The 19,391-nt window shown below is 45.7% G+C and overlaps 1 pseudogene across 1 annotated transcript; it reads left to right on the forward strand.

Moving 5' to 3' along the window:
- The first annotated feature begins 223 nt into the window (after positions 1-223).
- Positions 224-1,150, forward strand: LOC309968503 (heterogeneous nuclear ribonucleoprotein A1-like; annotated as a pseudogene). Its single transcript has one exon. The product of its transcript is annotated as a heterogeneous nuclear ribonucleoprotein A1-like (transcript).
- Positions 1,151-19,391: the final 18,241 nt, after the last annotated feature.

Consider the following 19,391-nt stretch of genomic DNA (forward strand, 5'->3'; position numbering starts at 1 on the left):
TTAAGCCATAAAAGCTAATTGGCGTATTGTTTAATGGGAACAGAGTTTCAGTCGGGGATGATGAAAAAGTTCTGGAGGTGGATGGTGGTGACGGTTGCCCAAGAATGTGAATGTACTTAGTGCCACTGAAAGGTACACTTAAAAATGGTCAAAATGGCCTTTCTGCCCGTGGACGCCACTGAGTAAGCATCGTTGACGTCTCCCCCCTGCCTCCACTACCGTCATGTCTAAGTCAGGGTCACCCAAAGAGCCCAAACAGCTGAGGAATCTCTTCATCGGAGGTCTGAGCTTTGAAACAACCGATGACAGTCTGAGGAGCCATTGTGAGCAGTGAGGAGTGCTCACAGACTGTGTGGTGATGAGGGATCCAGACACCAGGCGCTCCAGAGGCTTCGGGGTTGCCACATAAGCCACTGTGGAGGAGGTGGATGCAGCCACGAATGCAAGGCCACACACGGTGGATGGAAGAGTTGTGGAACCAGAGAGGGCCGTCTCAATAGAAGATTCTCAAAGACCTGGTGCCCACTCAACTGTGAAAAAGATTTTTATTGGTGGCATTAAAGAAGATGCTGAGGAACATCACCTAAGAGATTATTTTGAACAGTGTGGGAAAATTGAACGGACTGAAATCATGACTGATCGAGGCAGTGGCAAAAACAGAGGCTTTGCCTTCGTAACCTTTGATGACCGTGACTCTGTAGACAAGATTGTCATTCAGAAATACCACACTGTGTATGGCCACAACTGTGAAGTAAGGAAAGCCCTATCTAAGCAAGAGATGGCTAGTGCCTCATCCAGCCAAAGAGGTCGAAGTGGTTCTGGAAACTTTGGTGGTGGTCGTGGAGGAAACTTCAGGGGTCGAGGTGCCTTTGGTGGCAGCCGTGGTGGCGGGGGATGTGGTGGCAGTGGAAATGGCTATAATGGATTTGGTAACGATGGAAGCCATTTTGGAGATGGTGGAAGCTACAATGATTCTGGCAGCTACAACAATCAATCTTCAAATTTTGGACCCATGAAAGGAGGAGACTTTGGAGGCAGAAGTTCTGGCCCCTATGGTGGTGGAGGCCAATACTTTGCCAAACCCCGAAACCAAGGTGGCTATGGTGGTTCCACCAGCAGCAGTAGCTACGGCAGTGGCAGAAGGTTTTGATGACTGCCAGGAAACAAAGCTTAGCAGGAGAGGGGAGCCAGAGGAGTGACAGGGAAGCTACGGGTTACAGCAGATCTGTGAGCTCAGCCAAGCACAGCGCTGGCAGGGCCTAGCTGCTACAAAGAAGACACGTTTTAGACAATACTCCTGTGTATGGGCAAAAAAACTCGAGGACTGTATTTGTGACTAATTGTATAAAAGTTTATTTTAGTTTCTCTTCTGTGGAAAGTGGAAAGCATTCCAACAAAGGGTTTTAATGTCAAATTTTTATTTTTTTGCACCCATGCTGTTGATTGCTAAATATAATAGTCTGATCGTGACGCTGAATAAATGTGTCTTTTTTTTAAATGTGCTGTGTAAAGTTAGGCTACTCTGAAGCCATTTTGGTAAACTACCCCAACAGTGTGAAGTTAGTATTCCTTCAGAGTGATGCCAGGTTCCATTCAAAATATATTTACAACCTGCTCTGGTGGAGAAGCTATTGTCTTCTGAAACCTTGGCGTAGTTGAACTGACAGTTACTGCGTTGTGACCTGGAGTTCACCGTGCAGAGGGTCACCCAAGCCAAGTCATGGAGTTTTTTGATTATTAATATGATTGTTGGCACACCCTATGCAATATATCTAAATTGGATTATGGTACCAGATATAGATGGGAATGAAGCTTGTGTATCATCCATTATCATGTGTAATAAATAAACAATTGAATACCCTCTTGAAAAAAAAAAGGTTAAAATGGTAAATATTATGTTATGTAGTTTTACCATAATTTAAAAAAAAAAAAAAGTGCTCTGGGCTTCAAAACTTACAAGCTTGTGTCGCTTTGAGTACTTTTATTTATTTTTTATTTATTTTTATTAATTTTATTGGAGTATAAGTGCTTTACAGTGTTGTGTTAGTTTCTACTGTACAGCAAGGTGAATCAGCTATACGTATACATATATCCCCTCTTTTTTGGATTTCCTTCCCATTTAGGTCACCACAGAGCACTGAGTGAAGTTCCCTGTGCTAAACAGTAGGTTCTCATTAGTTATCTGTTTTATACTCAGTATCGACAGTGTATAGATGTCAATCCCAATCTCCCAGTTCGTCCCACCCACCCACCCCTTCCCCCTTGGTATCCATACGTTTGTTCTCTACATCTGTGTCTCTATTTCTGCTTTGCAAATAAGATCATCTATACCATTTTTTGAGTACTTTAAAAGTAACCATTTAAAGATTACTCTAAAAACATATATAATTAAGAGTTAAGGGACTTCCCTGGTGGTCCAGTGGTTAAGAATCCACCTTCCAGCGCAGGGGACTCAGGTTCGATCCCTGGTCAGGGAACTAAGATCCCACATGCCGCGGGGCAACTAAGCCCACGTGCCACAACGAGAGGGAAGCCCGTGCGCCGAGACGAAGATCCCACGTGCTGTGACTAAGACCCAGTGCAGCCAAGTAAATAATTTTTTTAAAAACAAACAAAAAAATAGTTAAGGCAAACTCTTAGTGCGCCCCATGCTGTTTGATCCTGATTTGCTTTCATTCAGGCCTCGGAAATCTGGGCTCAGTATTTCCACCTTCAAGTCCTGCCGCTGCCCCCCGCAGGGATTACAGTCACCGTGACCCTCCCCTGCTATGAGCCTACTATGTACTAGGCTCTGAGGCTCTGAGGATGCGTCACGGAATAAGTCAGAGCCCTCGTCCTCCCTGACACACAGGGAACAATCAGAATTTTTCTTTACTTTTTGTTAGTAAAAACCTACAGGGCTCCAGTCTCCGTGAAACCTGCAGGGCTGGCCCACAATGATTCATCCTTGAAGACCTCACCTGGGTAGAATGATGACAGTGGCACAGGATGACACTGGTCCCTGAGCACTCAGCACACGGAATGTTTGTTTGGTGCAATGTGTGGCCTCCTGGGAATGTCGGGTGACACATGACAGCGTGGGGATGTGTGGAAGGACAGGAGGCAGGAATTGCCATCTCTGAAATCTCATCCCAGATCAACCCCACCTGACCCGCCCAGGAATCACAGACCCACCAAACCATCAGAGAACCGGATGGAGAACAGGAGGGAGTGGAAGACCCAGGTAACCCACAGGGCTCACACTGGCAGCTCGCGGGCCATGTCAAGTCTCGTAAGGGGATTTTTTTTTCGATTGAGTTTATTGTCAATGTCCAAAAAAAAAAATAAAAAAAATAACCTGTGAAATTTCTCATCTCTTTTTAAAATAAATAAATAAAAGAGGGTGTCTTTCATGGCAAGAGCTGGCTGGAGCTGAGTTCCAACTGCTCCCTTTGGACGGGACCCATGGGCCCCTACCCCTTAACTTCCCTTACTCACATTGCCTGCCGGGCCCCCTGGAGGCCTCTGAGGTCAGGATTTCTGATCTAATCCAACATCTCCATCTCACAGAGGAGTCTGATGAAGCCCAGAGGGAGAGTGACTTTCCCAGTAAGTAACTCATCTGGGACGAGAAAAATCTAGAATCGCAGGGGGCCCAGCCAGCATCCACCGCAATCCTCCAAAGAGCCTCCGGAGTGGCTCTGCTGATGGGCAGCAAAGTGGACTTGCCTGTGTGGTGAGGCGAGCAGGTGGCTCATTGGGAAACCTGAGGAGACGGCCAGTCAGGCACCCCGTCCAGCTGCAGACATGCCCCACTCCAAGGGGACACAGACGAACGAGGCGCGGTCCTCACCCCTCGCCACAATTCCTGTGTCCCCTGGTCTAACCTTGACTCCCTGTTGCCTCACCAGCTCTGGGAGCCCTGGTTCTTCATCTGTAAAGTGGGGGTCCTCATCGCGGCAGGCAGAATTGAGGTCCCCTCCCCCGCGTGTGTAGGAAACAGCAGGTGCGCAAGTTGAAAGGCACTTGGGGAGGAATGTGGGAAGGAAGTGGGCTGACGAGGACAGAGAGGAAGGAGAGATGAGGCAGCCGCCACAAGAAGACGGACCTGGGAAAGAGCAGCGATGGTTACGGGGGCGCCAGTCAGGATGCGCCGGGTGATGCTGAGGTGAGAAACGATCCCTCCTCTCAGCCACTCCACTCTTTTACTCATTTTTTCCCCAGTTTTCTTGACATATAATTGACATAGAAGTTTGTATTAGTTTCAGGTGTACAATGAATGCCCACCCTCCCAGGGGCTCTGGGGGAAGATCATGGCTCCAGGCTTAGAGCAGCAACCTCCTCAGACGTCTTTCACATGGTCCACAGCGTGGACTGCGCCCCAGTGTCCCCAAGCCCTGAGTCCTGTGCCTTGCAGAGAATCCTGTGACATTCCAGATTCAGGCCATGCCTTTCCTCCTGTGTGGGGCTCGCTCAAGTTCCAGGTCTTCCCCACCTCTACCTCCCTCCTGCTCACTCACTTCAGGGAGAGGAGAAGGCGGCAGGGGGCAGGACCAGGGCACTCATTTCTCAATCATCATAATTATAAAAACATATCCACATGCAACTAGAGAGTGTCATACTAAGCGAAGTAAGTCAGAAAGAGAAAGACAAATACCATACGATACCACTTATATGTGGAATCTAAAATATGACACAAATGAACCTACCTATGAAACAGAGACAGAATCACCAACGTAGAGAACAGACTGGTGGTTGCCAAGGGGGAGGGGGTTGGGGGAGGGCTGGAGTGGAAGGCTGGGGTTAGCAGATGTAAGCTTTTACATATAGGATGGATACACAGCAAGGTCCTACTGTATAGCACAGGGAACTATATTCAGTATCCTACGATAGGGACTTCCCTGGTGGTCCAGTGGTCAAGAATCCGCCTTCCAATGTGGGGGACACGGGTTCAATCTCTCATCGGGGAACTAAGATCCCACATGCCACAGGGCAAATGAGCCTGCATGCTACACCTACTGAGCCTGCACACCACAACTACAGAGCCCACGCACTCTGGAGCCCATGAGCCACAACTAGAGAGAAACCCGCACAATGCGACAAAGAGCCCGCATGCCACAACTAAGACCCGACACAGCCAAAAATAAATAAATATATTTTTAAAATCATATGATAAACCATAATGGAAAAGAATATTTTTAAAAAAGATGTATATATGTATGTATAACTGAATCACTTTGCTGTACAGCAGAAATTAACACATTGTAAATCAACTGTACTTCAATTTTTAAAATATTAAAACAGAAAAAAAAGAATAGCTTAGAGGAAAGAAGTGATTGAGAAAAAAATAGTTGACAAATCACATGGAAAAGCTTCTTTTAAAAACTCTGTTTTTTATATGTCGCTTTTTATTCAAAAGAAAATATCAGTTACAAATTAAAAAAAAACATATCCACGGAAATAATTACTTTTTATCAAACAATTATAACAAGCCAGGCACAATGCTAAATATTTGACATGGATAATTTGATTTCACACAAGCTAGGAGGTAGATACTATAATTATCCCCATTTTACAGATAAGAAAACCCAGGCACAGAGACAGTAATAGACTTGACCAGGTCACATGGCTTATTACTAACGGGATTCAAAGCCAGGTCTAGATGTGTTTAACCACCAGGCTTTATAAAGAAGGAATAGCATCGTTTATAAGTCTGTTTCCCTTTGTTTAGTGAGCATCTCCCACTTGACACAAAGGCACTTTTCCTAAAAGTCCTACATAATCAGTCATAGGCCTAATAAAGGCAAATTAAAAATCTGGTAATAAAAAGCATCTAAACTCTGCCGCCAGCTAACTGGATCTCAGTTTCCTTATTTACCTTATGCGGAGGTTTAACATAACCACATAGTATTCTTGCCAAAAATGTTTCACCAGAATCTAATCAGGAGAAAAAAGACAAATCTAGAACATGGGTCATTTTCTTTTTTTCCTTTTTTTCCTTTCTTTTTTTTTTTTTTTGATCTTTATTGGAGTATAATCCCTTTACAATACCGTGTTAGTTTCTGTTGCACAACAAAGGGAATCAGCCATATGCACACACATGTCCCCGTATCCCCTCCCTGTTGAGCCTCCCTCCCAACCTCCCTATCCCACCCCTCTAGGTCATCACAAAGCACCGAGCCATCTCCCTGTGCTGTGCTGCTTCTTCCCACCAGCCAACTACTTTACATTCAGTAGTGTATATATGTCGATGCTACTCTCACTTTGCCCCAGCTTCAACCTCCCACCTCCTGTCTTCAAGTCCATTCTCTATGTCTACCTCTTTATTCCTGCCCTGCAACTAGGTTCATCAGTACCATTTTTTTGTTTGTTTAGATTCCATATATATGCGTTAGCATACGGTATTTGTTTTTCTCTTTCTGACTTACTTCACTAAATATGACAGACTCTAGGTCCATCCACCTCACTACAAATAACTCAATTTCGTTTCTTTTTATGGCTGAGTAATATTCCATTGTATATATGTGCCACATCTTCTTTATCCATTCATCTGTCGATGGACATTTAGGTTGCTTCCATCTCCTGGCTATTGTAAATAGTACCACAATGAACATTGTGGTACTTGACTTTTTCTGAATTATGGTTTTCTCAGGGTATATGCCCAGCAGTGGGATTGCTGGGTCATATGGTAGTTCTATTTTTAGTTTTCTAAGGAACCTCCATACTGTTTTCCATAGTGGCTGTATCAATTTACATTCCCACCGACAGTGTAGGAGGGTTCCCTTTTCACCACACCCTTTCCAGCATTTATTGTTTCTAGCTTTTTTGATAATGGCCATTCTGACCAGCGTGAGGTGTTACCTCATTGTAGTTTTGATTTGCATTTCTCTAATAATTAGTGATGTTGAGCATCTTTGCATGTGCTTCTTGGCCATCTGTATGTCTTCTTTGGTGAAATGTCTATTTAGGTCTTCCACCCATTTTTTAACTGGATTGTTTGTTTTTTGGACATTGAGCTCCATGAGCTCTTTGTATGTTTTGGAGATTAATCCTTTGTCTGTTGTTTCACTCACATATATTTTTTCCCAGTCTGAGGGTTGTCTTTTTGTCCTGTTTATGGTTTCCTTCCCTGTGCAAAAGCTTTTAAGTTTAGTTAAGTCCCATTTGTTTATTTTTGTTTTTATTTCTGTTACTCTAGGAGGTGGGTCAAAAAAGATCTTCCTGTGGTTTATGTCAAAGAGTGTTTTTCCTATGTTTTCCTCTAAAAGTTTTATAGTGTCTGGTCTTACATTTAAGTCTTTTATCCATTTGGAGTTTATTTTTGTGTATGGTGTTAGGGAGTGTTCTAATTTCATTCTTTTACATGTTGCCAGTTTTCCCGGCACCACTTAGTGAAGAGGCTGTCTTTTCTCCATTGTATGTTCTTACCTCCTTTGTTGTAAATTAGGTACCCATATGTGCATGGGTTTATCTCTGGGCATTCTATCCTGTACCATTGATCTATATTTCTGTTTTTGTGCCAGTACCATACTGTCTTGATTACTGTAGCTTTGTGATATAGTTTGAAGTCAGGAAGCCTGATTCCTCCAACTCCGTTTTTCTTTCTCAAGATGCTTTGGCTATTCGGGGACTTTTGTGTTTCCATACAAATTGTAAGACTTTTTGTTCTAATTCTGTGAAGAATGCCATGCGTAATTTGATAGGGATTGCATTGAATCTGTAGCTTGCTTTTGGTAGTATAGTCATTTTCACAATATTGATTCTTCCAGTCCAAGAACATGGTATATTTCTCCATCTGTTTATGTCATCTTTGATTTCTTTCATCAGTGTTCTATAGTTTTCTGAATACAATTTCACCTCCTTAGGCAGGTTTATTCCTAGGTATTTTATTCTTTTTGTTGCAATGGTAAATGGGAGTATTGTTTTCCTTTTTTAATATTTATTTATTTATTTGGCTATGCCAGGTCTTAGTTGTGGCTCACGGGATCTTCATTGCAGCATGTGGGATCTAGTTCCCTGACCAGGGTTCAAACCTGGGCCCCCTGCAATGGGAGCATGGAGTCAGCCACTGGACCATCAGGAAAGTCCTGAACATGGGACATTTTCAAGGCAACTGACATAAATTTTCAAAACAATTCTTCACAAGTTAATGTCAAAAGATACTGTTAAGGGCTTCCCCGGTGGTGCAGTGGTTGAGAGTCCGCCTGCCGATGCAGGGGACACAGGTTCGTGCCCCGGTCCGGGAAGATCCCACATGCCGCGGAGAGGCTAGGCCCGTGAGCCATGGCCGCTGAGCCTGCACGTCCGGAGCCTGTGCTCCGCAACGGGAGAGGCCACAACAGTGAGAGGCCCGCATACCACAAAAGAAAAAAAAAAAGATACTGTTAAAAGATACTAAAAAGACATGACAAGCAAAAGGAAGGTGTGAAACTTGACTGGGTTATGGGGGAGGAAGGTGTCTTTTAAAGAGCTGTTTTGGGGATCCCCTGGGGAAATGGAATGTGGACAGATGGTGAAGGACATCATGGAGTCAGCGGTCACCTTCTTTAGTGTGATGATGATAGCATGAGCCCTTTCTCTCACAGGTGAAGGGTTATGATGTCTGCAATTTACTTCTAAACAGTGCTGAAAAAAAGAATGCAGGCATACCTCTTTTTACTGTGATTGCAGATACTGCATTTTTTTTTTTTACAAATTGAAGGTTTGTGACAACCCTGTGTTGTCAGATGATAGCATTTTGTAGCAGAAAATATTTTTATTTTTTAACTTTTTAAGTTGAAGTATAGTTGATTTACAATGTTGCGTTAATTTCTGCTTACAGCAAAGGGATTCAGATATATGTAGATATATAGATATATATTCTTTTTTAAAATACTCTTTTCCATTATGGTTTGTCATAGGACATTGAATACAGTAGGACTTTGTTGTTTATCCATCCTATCTATAAAAGCTTACATCTGCTAACCCCAACTTCCCACTCCATTCCTCTTCCAACCCCCTCCCCCTTGGCAACCACCTGTCTGTTCTCTATATCTGTGAGTCTGTTTTCTGTTTCATAGATAAGTTCATTTGTGTCATATTTTAGATTCCACATATAAGTGATATCATATGGTATTTGTCTTTCTCTATCTGACTTACTTCACTTAGCATGATAAGGAAAGTATTTTTAAATTAAGGTATATACATTGTTTTTTTAGATATAATGCTATTGCGCACTTAGATTACAGTATAGTACAACTTTGATATGCACCGGGAAAATCAAAAAATTTGTGCGACTCTCTTTATTGCAATCTTGGCTTTATGGCAGTGATCTGGATCCGAACCTGCAAATATCTCCAAGGTCTGCCTATAAAAAAGAAAAGGAGGGAGAGAAACAAAAGCAGCGAAGTGTCATCAGTGTGTGACCTCAGGGACGGGTGTGCTGGTGCTCACCATGCTGTCCCATTCAGCTTTTTGGAAGGTCTGAGATGCTTTCACAATAAAAAGGGAGAAAGGGAGAAGAGGACAGGAAGGCAGAGTTGGTAAGTCTGGTCTCTCAGGGTCCCTCCAGGTTTTGGAGTCGGGGACCCCATGTTAGTTTGCTAGGGATACCAGGACCAAGTGCCACAGACCGGGTGGCAACACACATTCATTCTCCCAGTTCCGAAGGCTGGAGGTGCAACAGTCAGCAGGGCTGGTTTCTTCTGAGGCCTCTCTCCATGGCTCGCAGATGACCCTTCCTCTGGGCATGCGCCCCGGGGCTCTGTGTATCTCTCCTCCTAGAAGGACACCAGTCACATTGGATTAGGGCCACCCTAAGGGCCTCCTGTTAACTTCATCTCCAAACACAGTCACATTCATACGTTGAAGTTAGGGCTTCAACGTATAAATTCTGGGGGGACACAATTCTGCCTAGAACATTCCCTAAGTGCTACTGAGTCCAAGCTCGTACCGCTCACTGCACGACAGGCCAATAAATCAAGAGGCATGGGCTTCCCTGGTGGCACAGTGGTTGAGAGTCCGCCTGCCGATGCAGGGGACACGGGTTCGTGCCCCAGTCCGGGAAGATCCCACATGCCGCGGAGCGGCTGGGCCCGTGGGCCATGGCCGCTGAGCCTGCGCATCCAGAGCCTGTGCTCCGCAACGGGAGAGGCCACAACAGTGAGAGGCCCGCGTACCGAAAAAAAAAAAAAAAGGCAAGTTGTTGGGGCAAGGAATAGTGACTTTATTCGGAAAGCCAGCTGACCGAGAAGATGGTGGACTAGTGTCCCAAAGAACGATCTTACCCAACATAGAATTCAGGCTTCTTTTGTTCTAAAGCAGTGGGGGCGGGTGTTTGGTTGTTGTAGACTTCGTGTTGTCAGAATCCTTTGTTCTTGCAGCTGTCCAGGTAGGTCAGGTCATGATGTTCCTGGAACCCTCCAACAAGACAAATGTTATTCTCTGTTCTGCAACTTTTTTTTTTTTTTGCGGTACGCGGGCCTCTCACTGTTGTGGCCTCTCCCGTTGCGGAGCACAGGGTCCGGACGCACAGGCTCAGCGGCTATGGCTCACGGGCCCAGCCACTCCGCGGCATGTGGGATCTTCCCGGATCGGGGCATGAACCCGTGACCCCTGCATCGGCAGGCGGACTCTCAACCACTGCGCCACCAGGGAAACCCTGTTCTGCAAATTTTCTCTCTATATGCATGGAAAAGTGTTAGCCCTTTAAAGGTCAGAGCCCTCAGAATGGGCTATCCTGTGTATTTCAGGCTACAGGCAACATTCTTAACTTGCAGCAAAAGCAATAGAATACAAAGGTTCAAGTAAAAGAAACAGAACCAATGTGGAGTTAGGTTCCTTCTTTCCTATTGCATAAGCTACCTTGAACTTCACCCCATACTCCACAGGGGCACATATCAGCCAATTCTGCTTCCCCTTCTCGCAGAGGCTGAGGCTGAGCTCTGGGCGGGAGGAGGGAGGGAGGAGAGCTCTTCCCCCCCTTGAACACACCACCAAGCTTCTCCTCCATTCCTTATTGCCTCCTCCACCACCCCACTGCATCCCTGCACAACACATGCACACACAGCACAGGCACACACAGCACAGGCACACACCGCACAGGCACACACAGCACAGGCACACACAACACAGGCACACACAGCACATGCACACACAGCACATGCACACACAGCACAGGCACACACAGCACATGCACACACAGCACATGCACACACAACACAGGCACACACAGCACATGCACACACAGCACAGGCACACACAACACAGGCACACACAACACAGGCACACACAGCACAGGCACACACAGCACATGCACACACAGCACATGCACACACAGCACAGGCACACACAGCACAGGCACACACAGCACATGCACACACAGCACAGGCACACACAACACAGGCACATACAACACAGGCACACACAGCACATGCACACACAGCACAGGCACACACAGCACATGCACACACAGCACAGGCACACACCGCACAGGCACACACTTACACATACCTACAGCCAGCTGCCCAGCCAACTGCTCAGGGCAAAGTCACACACTGATGTACTGGGGGTGAGGGCTGCCAAGTGACCTGTGAGAAGGCTCCTCCCTACCCTGGGTGCAGCATCACAGGCCTCTTCCTGGAGCCCCAGAATCCCTTCTCCTTTCCTGAGGGGGTGGGCCCCGGACCCCTCGCTGCCTTTGCTCACAGGACCCCGAGGTGGTCCTTCCCCCAGGCTGTCACTCAAACAAATGAAAACAACCCCCCCCCCCCGCTTCAATAATAAAAGTCATATTTACTATAGAAAATGTGGGAAATATTCAAAGTTTTAAAAAGCAATAACTTACTTTTACCTATAATTAGGTAAAAGACTCTAGAGGCCTTAAAAAATATGTATATGCTTTGACCCAGTAATTCTGCTCTCAGGTTTCTATGGAAACCCATAGTCAAAAATGCAGGAAACACTTTTTCAAAAAACTTTCTTTTACTGAAGTACAGTTGATGTACAATGTTGTGTTACTTTCAGGTATACAGCAAAGTGATTCAGTTATACATATATACATATATATTCTTTCTCAGGTTCTTTTCCATTATAGGTTATTACAAAATGTTGAATATAGTTCCCTGTGCTAGACAGTAGGTCCTTGTTGTTTATCTACTTTATATAAGGAAACACTTTTTGCCTGAAGATGTTCCTTTTGTTGTTATTCACAATGATGTGTAACCCAGTGTGTGCCTCCCTGGTGCCCCAACTTCTTGAATTATGTAGAAACACCCTGTTTTTTAATTTTCAAATACAAAGTCCCCAGCCCCCCCCCACAAGGCATCTCTTGTTGGGGGAGCTCACAGTCCCCCAGGCCACCCCCCTTTGCCCGCATTTCTTGCTTCTGAAGCCTCCATCTCTTCTCAGGGAACCCATTTTTTCATTTCTGCAAAGATCGCTGCCTGAGACTTTTGTGAACTGCAGATTTTGACTGAGGGTCTGGGGTGGTGGAGGAGAATTCCAGGGCACGCAGCAAAGGCAGCACCTTAAAGTTGAATATTTGCTACCTTTGTCCACAAGCCCAGTGGCCATTCACCACTTTCTCACCCTAAGCCTCAGTGTAGCAGCTGGGCTGTATTCTGACTTCCGTGGGCTGACTTTCCAGCTTCAGCTGAAGGACCCTGTCTCAGAAGCCCCTCCCCCTTGACCCTTCCTCCACCCTTTCTCCACCCTTTCTCCTTCTGTTTCACCTTCTCCTTTCAGACCTTGTGGGGTGGGTGTGAGGCAGCAAAGTGTGTTCCAAAATCAAAAAGGCAAATCTCTGATGTGAATTATGCCCCTCCCCTGCTATATGAAATCCACTGAGGTTATTTTAGTTTGTTTGTTTTAAATACTCATCTTCCCCTTTTGATAGAAAAAAAGGAAAAGAAAAGAAAAAACAACCCAAAGGTTAAACATAGGGGCTGGCCACTTAGGTATATTATATGTTGAATGAATATATATGTCCACTTAGTGGATTTTTGTGCAGCCTTTGAAATGATGCTTACAAGGGGCTTGTGATATTTGAGGAAAATGGTTAAGTAAAAGGGGAAAAAAGGCACAAAATAGACATGATCACAACATATAGAATTTGCAAAGAAAAAGGCTGTAAAGAAAGACACCTATTTCTTAAGCTGTGCTCACTGTTTCTTACATATCATATTGTATACTTACTCCTTTGTGAGTATGACACACTTTTTCATTTTTTCAATTAAAAAAATGCTAGCATATTAACACTGATTGTCTGCAAGTGTGAGATTACAGATTTCACTGCTGCAAATAGCCATGCAGTACTTTCATAACTGGTGGGTAAATCAGATTATTTTAAAAATTTATCTAAGCTTCAAGGATGATAATAGACCATGGACTGTCATTAAGTGAAGGGAGCTTATCTTGTCCCTCAGGTATTTTTGTTGTTGTTAATTTCTTTTTCTTTAATTAATTAATTAATTTTTGGCTGCATTGGGTCTTCGTTGCCGCACGCGGGCTTTCTCTGGTTGCGGTGAGCGGGGGCTACTCTTCGTTGAGGTGCACATACTTCTCATTGCTGTGGCTTCTCTTGTTGCAGAGCGTGGGCTCTAGGCACGTGGGCTTCAGTAGTTGTGGCTCGCGGGTTCTAGAGCACAGGCTCAGTAGTTGTGGTGCACGGGCTTAGTTGCTCCGCGGCATGTGGGATCTTCCCCGACCAGGAATCAAACCCGTGTCCCCTGCATTGGCAGGTGAATTCTTAACCACTGGCCACCAGGTAAGTCCCTGTCCCTCAGTTTTTAGATGGGGAAACTGAAGTCTCAGAGAGACAACCAAGTATTTATTGAATCAGGCAGAAGGAAATCGCTGATCACTCGGCTGGGCCAACCACCTTCGAGGCGCTGCAGCAGTTCCCACACTGCTGAGGCAGTGAGTGGCGGTGTCACTCGCTCCAGGTCATTTGTTAAGGTACCCTGTGAACGTCTGCCATGAGCTCATGTAAGCCTCCCAACAGCCCTGCACGGTTGGCCCTGGTGTTAAACGGCTGTTGGCTCTCAGAAAAGTGAGGAGTTGGGGAGGACTCGGCGGTCAAGGCCGGCACGCTGTCCCCTTCCTGAGGACTGCTTGGGCGCCAGCGCACGTGGCCGGGCTCCGCCTGCCCTGCTGAGTAATCATTTCCCAGGCACGTACAGCTGAGTCACGGTCCCCTGCGGCTTTTCGCTGAGTCACGGTCCCGAGATCTGTTTTCGCTGAGTCACGGTTCCAGCTGCTCCCGGTTTAATTTCTCTGGGCAAAATCTCCGCTGCCGGGCGGGGGGGGGAGGCGGTGACTCCCTGGATACTGCACGTCCCCTCGGACAGCGGAGTCCAGCAAGGCGAGCCCTCCTCCCCTCCTCCCTTCCCCTCCTCCCAGCCTGCTGTCCTCGCCTCATCCCTGTTTTAGGGAACTAACATTTCTTGGCGGCCAGGCGCAGTGCTGGAGGCTTCACACTGCAGATTGCAGAGCCCAGTGGGGTGGGCGTGATGATCCTCTTCAGGAGATGGGGATCTAGTCAAAGGCAGGGTCGTCTGGGAAACAGCCAGTCCGGAGCATCCCCAAACGACACAGTCATGAAACAGAGGCTGCAGAGGGCAAAGAAGCAGGACGACTAAATGCAATGCAGCATCTGGGTTAGAACCTGGACTGAGGGAAAGGGCTATAAAGGACCTTTGAGGGCAATTCGTGAGATTTGCATATAGGGTTTATATAATGATTTGTATAAAAGTCAAATTTCCTGATGTTTATACTTGTACTGCAGGTTACGAGAGACAGTCTTCCAGATATAATACATACTAAATGAGCCAGGAAAAATTTATTTAAAATATATATTATATGGGGACTTCCCTGGCAGTCCAATGGTTAAGACTCTGCAGTCCCAACGCAGGGGACATGGGTTCCATCCCTGGTCAAGGAACTAAGATGCTGCACACCATGTATTGTGGCCAAATAAAATTTAAAAAATTTAATTAAAAAAATAACGAATAAATAAATATATATTATATGAAAAAGAGTATGTATATATATAAAAAATCAAGAGAGAGACAGGATGAATGATAAAACAAATGTGACCAAATGCTAACCCAACAACTGGTGAATCTAGGTGAAAACACAGGAATTCTCTGTATTATTCCTGCAACTTCTGCATATTTGAAATTATTTCAAAGATTACTTTTTGAGAAAAAAATAAAGATGAGGAATCTGATATTCAAAACTCCCAACTGAGAGCAAGGTTTGTCAGATGTTAGTGACCCCACCCTACTCAGAACCATCCAGAGACTTCTAGATAGGAAGAAGGCTCTGGGGGATCCTGAAAGGGGAACTGGATGCCCCTTTCTGACCAAACAACACCTAACACTCATTACAGGCTTCCTGTGCCAGGCCCGGCTCTGAGCTTCCCACAGATATTAAACTGATTTAATCCTCACCACATCCCCTTGAGCTGATGCAATTATGTCTCCTCGTTTTGTCAGACAACGAAATAAAAGCTTAGTGGGGTTGAAGTATACACATGAGGTAAGTCATGAATCCCAGATTTGACGGCAGTCCTTTTGCTTAGGGTTCATTGTTTTGACCAGTCTACACTACCTACAAGTGCTGTGATCAGATTGAACCAGGTCCAACCAGGTCTTGGAGCCATAGTCAGGCTCCATGTTGGCCCAGCTCTCCAGCCGTCTAAGCTCCCAAACACTGGACTGCTGCCTGGTCTCGCCACAGGTCTTCAGCCCCTGGACCTGTGCTAATGGAGGCTAGGCAGTGTTCGAGAAAGGTACTGGTCCTTCTCCACCCCTCACTGCCTTAGGCCCAGCTCAGTGTTGTAGAACTTCAGCATGCTTTAGAGCCAGACACACCTGGCCTCAAGTCCTAGGTGAGCTGTGTGACCATCAGCAGGAGATTTAACCCTGCTAAGCTTCATTCATTTAATACATACCGATTTCTTGCCTTGTGCCAGGCTCTGGGCATAGAAGTGACACGGTCCTCACTGTCTTCAAGGAGCTCACGGTCAGGATGGGGGCAACTGGGACACAGGGACCTCAGTGGGGGGACCCCATAAGGCGAAGGGGAGAACGTCAGCAAAGTCTGGGCTGAGTTACAGGTTTATTGAGATGTAACTGACATACAATAAACTCTACGTATTTAAAGTATGCAAACTGATGAATTTTGACATATGTATACCACGAAACCATCTCCACAATCAAGATAATGAGCTTGTTCATCATTCCCAAAAGTTTCCTCATGGTCCTTCGTAATCCCTGCCTCCAATGAGATAACCACTGATCTGATTATATTAGTTTGCATTTCCTGAAACTTTATATAGTTCTATATGCATTTCCTATATAATTTATATGAATGGAATTATACAGTAAGTACTCTTTTGCAGGGGGCCTGGCTTCTTTTACTCAGCGTAATCATTTTGACACTCATTCACGTTGTGTGGGTCAATGGTTCATTCCATTTCATTGCTGAGTAACCAGAGTATGTTCATAGCACAATTCGTTTATCCATTCACCTGTTGATGGGTTGTTTCCAGTTTGAGACTTTTGCAAATAAAGCCACTGTGATCATTCATGTACAAGTGTGAACATATGCTTTCATTTCTTGTAGGCAAATAGGTACCTAGGAGTAGAATCACTGGGGTGTACGGTAGGTGTATGTTTAGCCTCTTAAGAAATTGCCAGACCGTTTTCCAAAGTGGCTGTACTGTAGGGGAGGAAAAAACCTTTTTCCTCTACCCTCCTAGATTCCCAGCTGGGGGCCCTGAAAATTAAGCCGATGAAAGATAAATTAGGGACTTCCCTGGTGGCGCAGTGGTTAAGACTCTGAGCTGCTAATGCAGGGGGCCCGGGTTCAATCGTTGGTCAGGGGACTAGATCCCACATGCATGCCACAGCTAAGAGTTCGCATGCTACAACTAAGGAGTCACGTGCTGCAACTAAGGAGCTGACGAGCCGCGACTAAGACCTGGTGCAACCAAATTAATTAATTAATTTTTAAAAAGATAAATTAATAAGAGAGAAGCAGAGTGTATTAACACACACAGCGTACATCCACATGGGAGGAACACAGTGCTGAGTAACTCAAAAGAGTGGTCAGAACTGGGGCTTATGTAGCATCTTAGAATAAATGTGTAGACAGGTGACAAGAAAAAGGAAAAAGAGTTTAGGCTTTGGGGGGCAGCAAGCTGGGGGAGGGTAAATATATGGGGGAAACTAATGGAAGATAAGGGTTAATTTGGCAAGGTGTGTTATGCCGATTCCTCTGAGTGCCATCCCTGGGCTAAGAGTCTGGAGTTGTCTAAGCCTGCTTTGAAGCAAGTAAGGGGGAAAGCAGAGAATGGTTTCCTGGCATTTGCTCTTTCTCAGTTGTCTTCAGCTCAAAATAACCCTCATACCAAACTGGTAGTTTGGGGGGTGTCACACTTGGCCTCCTGCGAGTACCATTTTATTTTCCCACCAGCAGTAAATGAGTGTTCTCGTTGCTCTGCATTCTCAGCAGCAGGAAGAACCAGCTTTTAATGTTAGCCATTAGGATAGGTGTGTAGTGATGTCTCATACCAGTTTTAATTTGCATTTCCCTAACGACCTATGAACTTGAATATCTTTTCATGTGTTTAGTTAGCATTCACATATCTTCTCTGGTAAATTGTCTGTTCAGACTTTTTACCTGTTTTTAAAAATTCACTTATTTGCCTTCTTATTATTGAATCATATTGGTTCTTTACATATTCTACAGACAAGTCCTTTGGTGGATATATTTTTGCAAACATTTTCTTCTAGTCTCTGACGCCTCTTTTCTTGGTCACAGTGTCTTTGAAGGGGCAAAAGTCTTAACTTTTAATGAAGTCCCATTGGTTGTTTTTTTTCTTTAATATTTTGTGCTTTTTTTTTGTTTTTTTTTTTTTTGGTTGTATTTGAGAAATCTTTGCCAAATCTAAGGTCAGTAAGATTTTCCTTTATGATTTATTCTATATGTTTTATAGGTTTAGCTATTTCATGGAGGCCTATAATCTGTTTCTGGGCTGAGTCTTGAAAGGTGACCAGCCCAGCAAAGGGACAGGAGAGAGCATTCTAGGCAAGAGGGACCAGAGGCGTGCGAGCCTCGGTAGTTCAGGGGGAGGTAGGCATTCCTGAGACAGGCACACAGGGTGTGACGGAGCAAGAAGGGTGAGATGCCTCCCACTGGAGACGTGGCCGAGGGCTCAGAGTGCCAGGCTAAAGAGTTTGCACTTTATCTCAGGGGCCATGTGGAGCTAGCCATGCGTATTGACCAGAGGAATGCTGCCAACACTTCAGTTGCCTTATCAGCAAAATCAGGGGCAGGAGAAGGAGTACAGGAGATAAGGAATGAAAAGGTGTTCCGTCAGGGCCAGGGCCCCCCCCCTTCTCCTGCATTTTTGTGGATGAGGACATCCAGCCCTCCCAGGAAGGTCATGATAAGCAACCCCTATCAAATGCTAACATTGGGGCTTCCCTGGTGGTGCAGAGGTTGAGAGTCCGCCTACTGATGCAGGGGACGCGGGTTCGTGCTCCGGTCTGGGAAGATCCCACGTGCCGTGGAGCGGCTGGGCCCGTGAGCCGTGGCCGCTGAGCCTGCGCGTCCGGAGCCTGTGCTCCGCAACGGGAGAGGCCACAACAGGGAGAGGCCCGCGTACCGCAAAAAAAAAAAAAAAAAAAAAAAATTGCTAACATTTCCTGGTGACCGTCTTACTGCTTTGGGGAGCTCTTTTTTTTCCTCTCTCTTTTTTACTTTATTTTTATTTGTGTTAAGGTACAGTTAATTTACAACGTTGTGTTAGTTTCAAGTGGACAAAGTGATTCAGTTATACACATATAACATGAGGAGCTCTTTTATTAGGAACGTTCATCTTTTGTCTGTTACACGTGGAGCAAACGTTTTCTCCCATTCTCCTGGTGGGGTTTCAACCTTCCTTATGAGGTCTCTCACAACCCTGAAAGATTCAGCGTTTTACAGTCCAGACTGAGAATGGTTTTCACGACTTGGGCTCGTCTGCCTTGCGGAGAGGAAGGCTGTGGTCCATTTAGGCTGCACATCACTACTGCGCTCCCCATGCCACCCCCCGCCCCACACCCGCTGGGTCAAGGTCTGTGTGGGGCATGGGTGCGGTCAGGACACCCTGAGTGACCCTGTTTACCCAGGCGGGGGTCCACCGATTCCCCTGGAATACCGGTCCAGCTGAAGCTAGAGGCCGCCCACCCTCCAACCCCGTGTTCCCCCAGCCTCAGCGGGGGCCTTGCCTCTGTTTTTCACTTTGGAGCCTCGGGAGCTGCAGCCCTGGCCCCTCCCTGCGGTCCAAACCACTTCTGTTTTCCAGGCAGGCGGGCGGGGCGGCGCCTTCGGAATGCTGAGTCTCCGTTTCCACGTTGCCCTCTCACCAGCTGCGTTTCTGC

Source organism: Leucopleurus acutus (assembly GCF_964270905.1).
Source record: "Leucopleurus acutus genome assembly, chromosome: 11".
In the NCBI taxonomy this organism is placed as follows: Eukaryota; Metazoa; Chordata; class Mammalia; order Artiodactyla; family Delphinidae; genus Leucopleurus; species Leucopleurus acutus.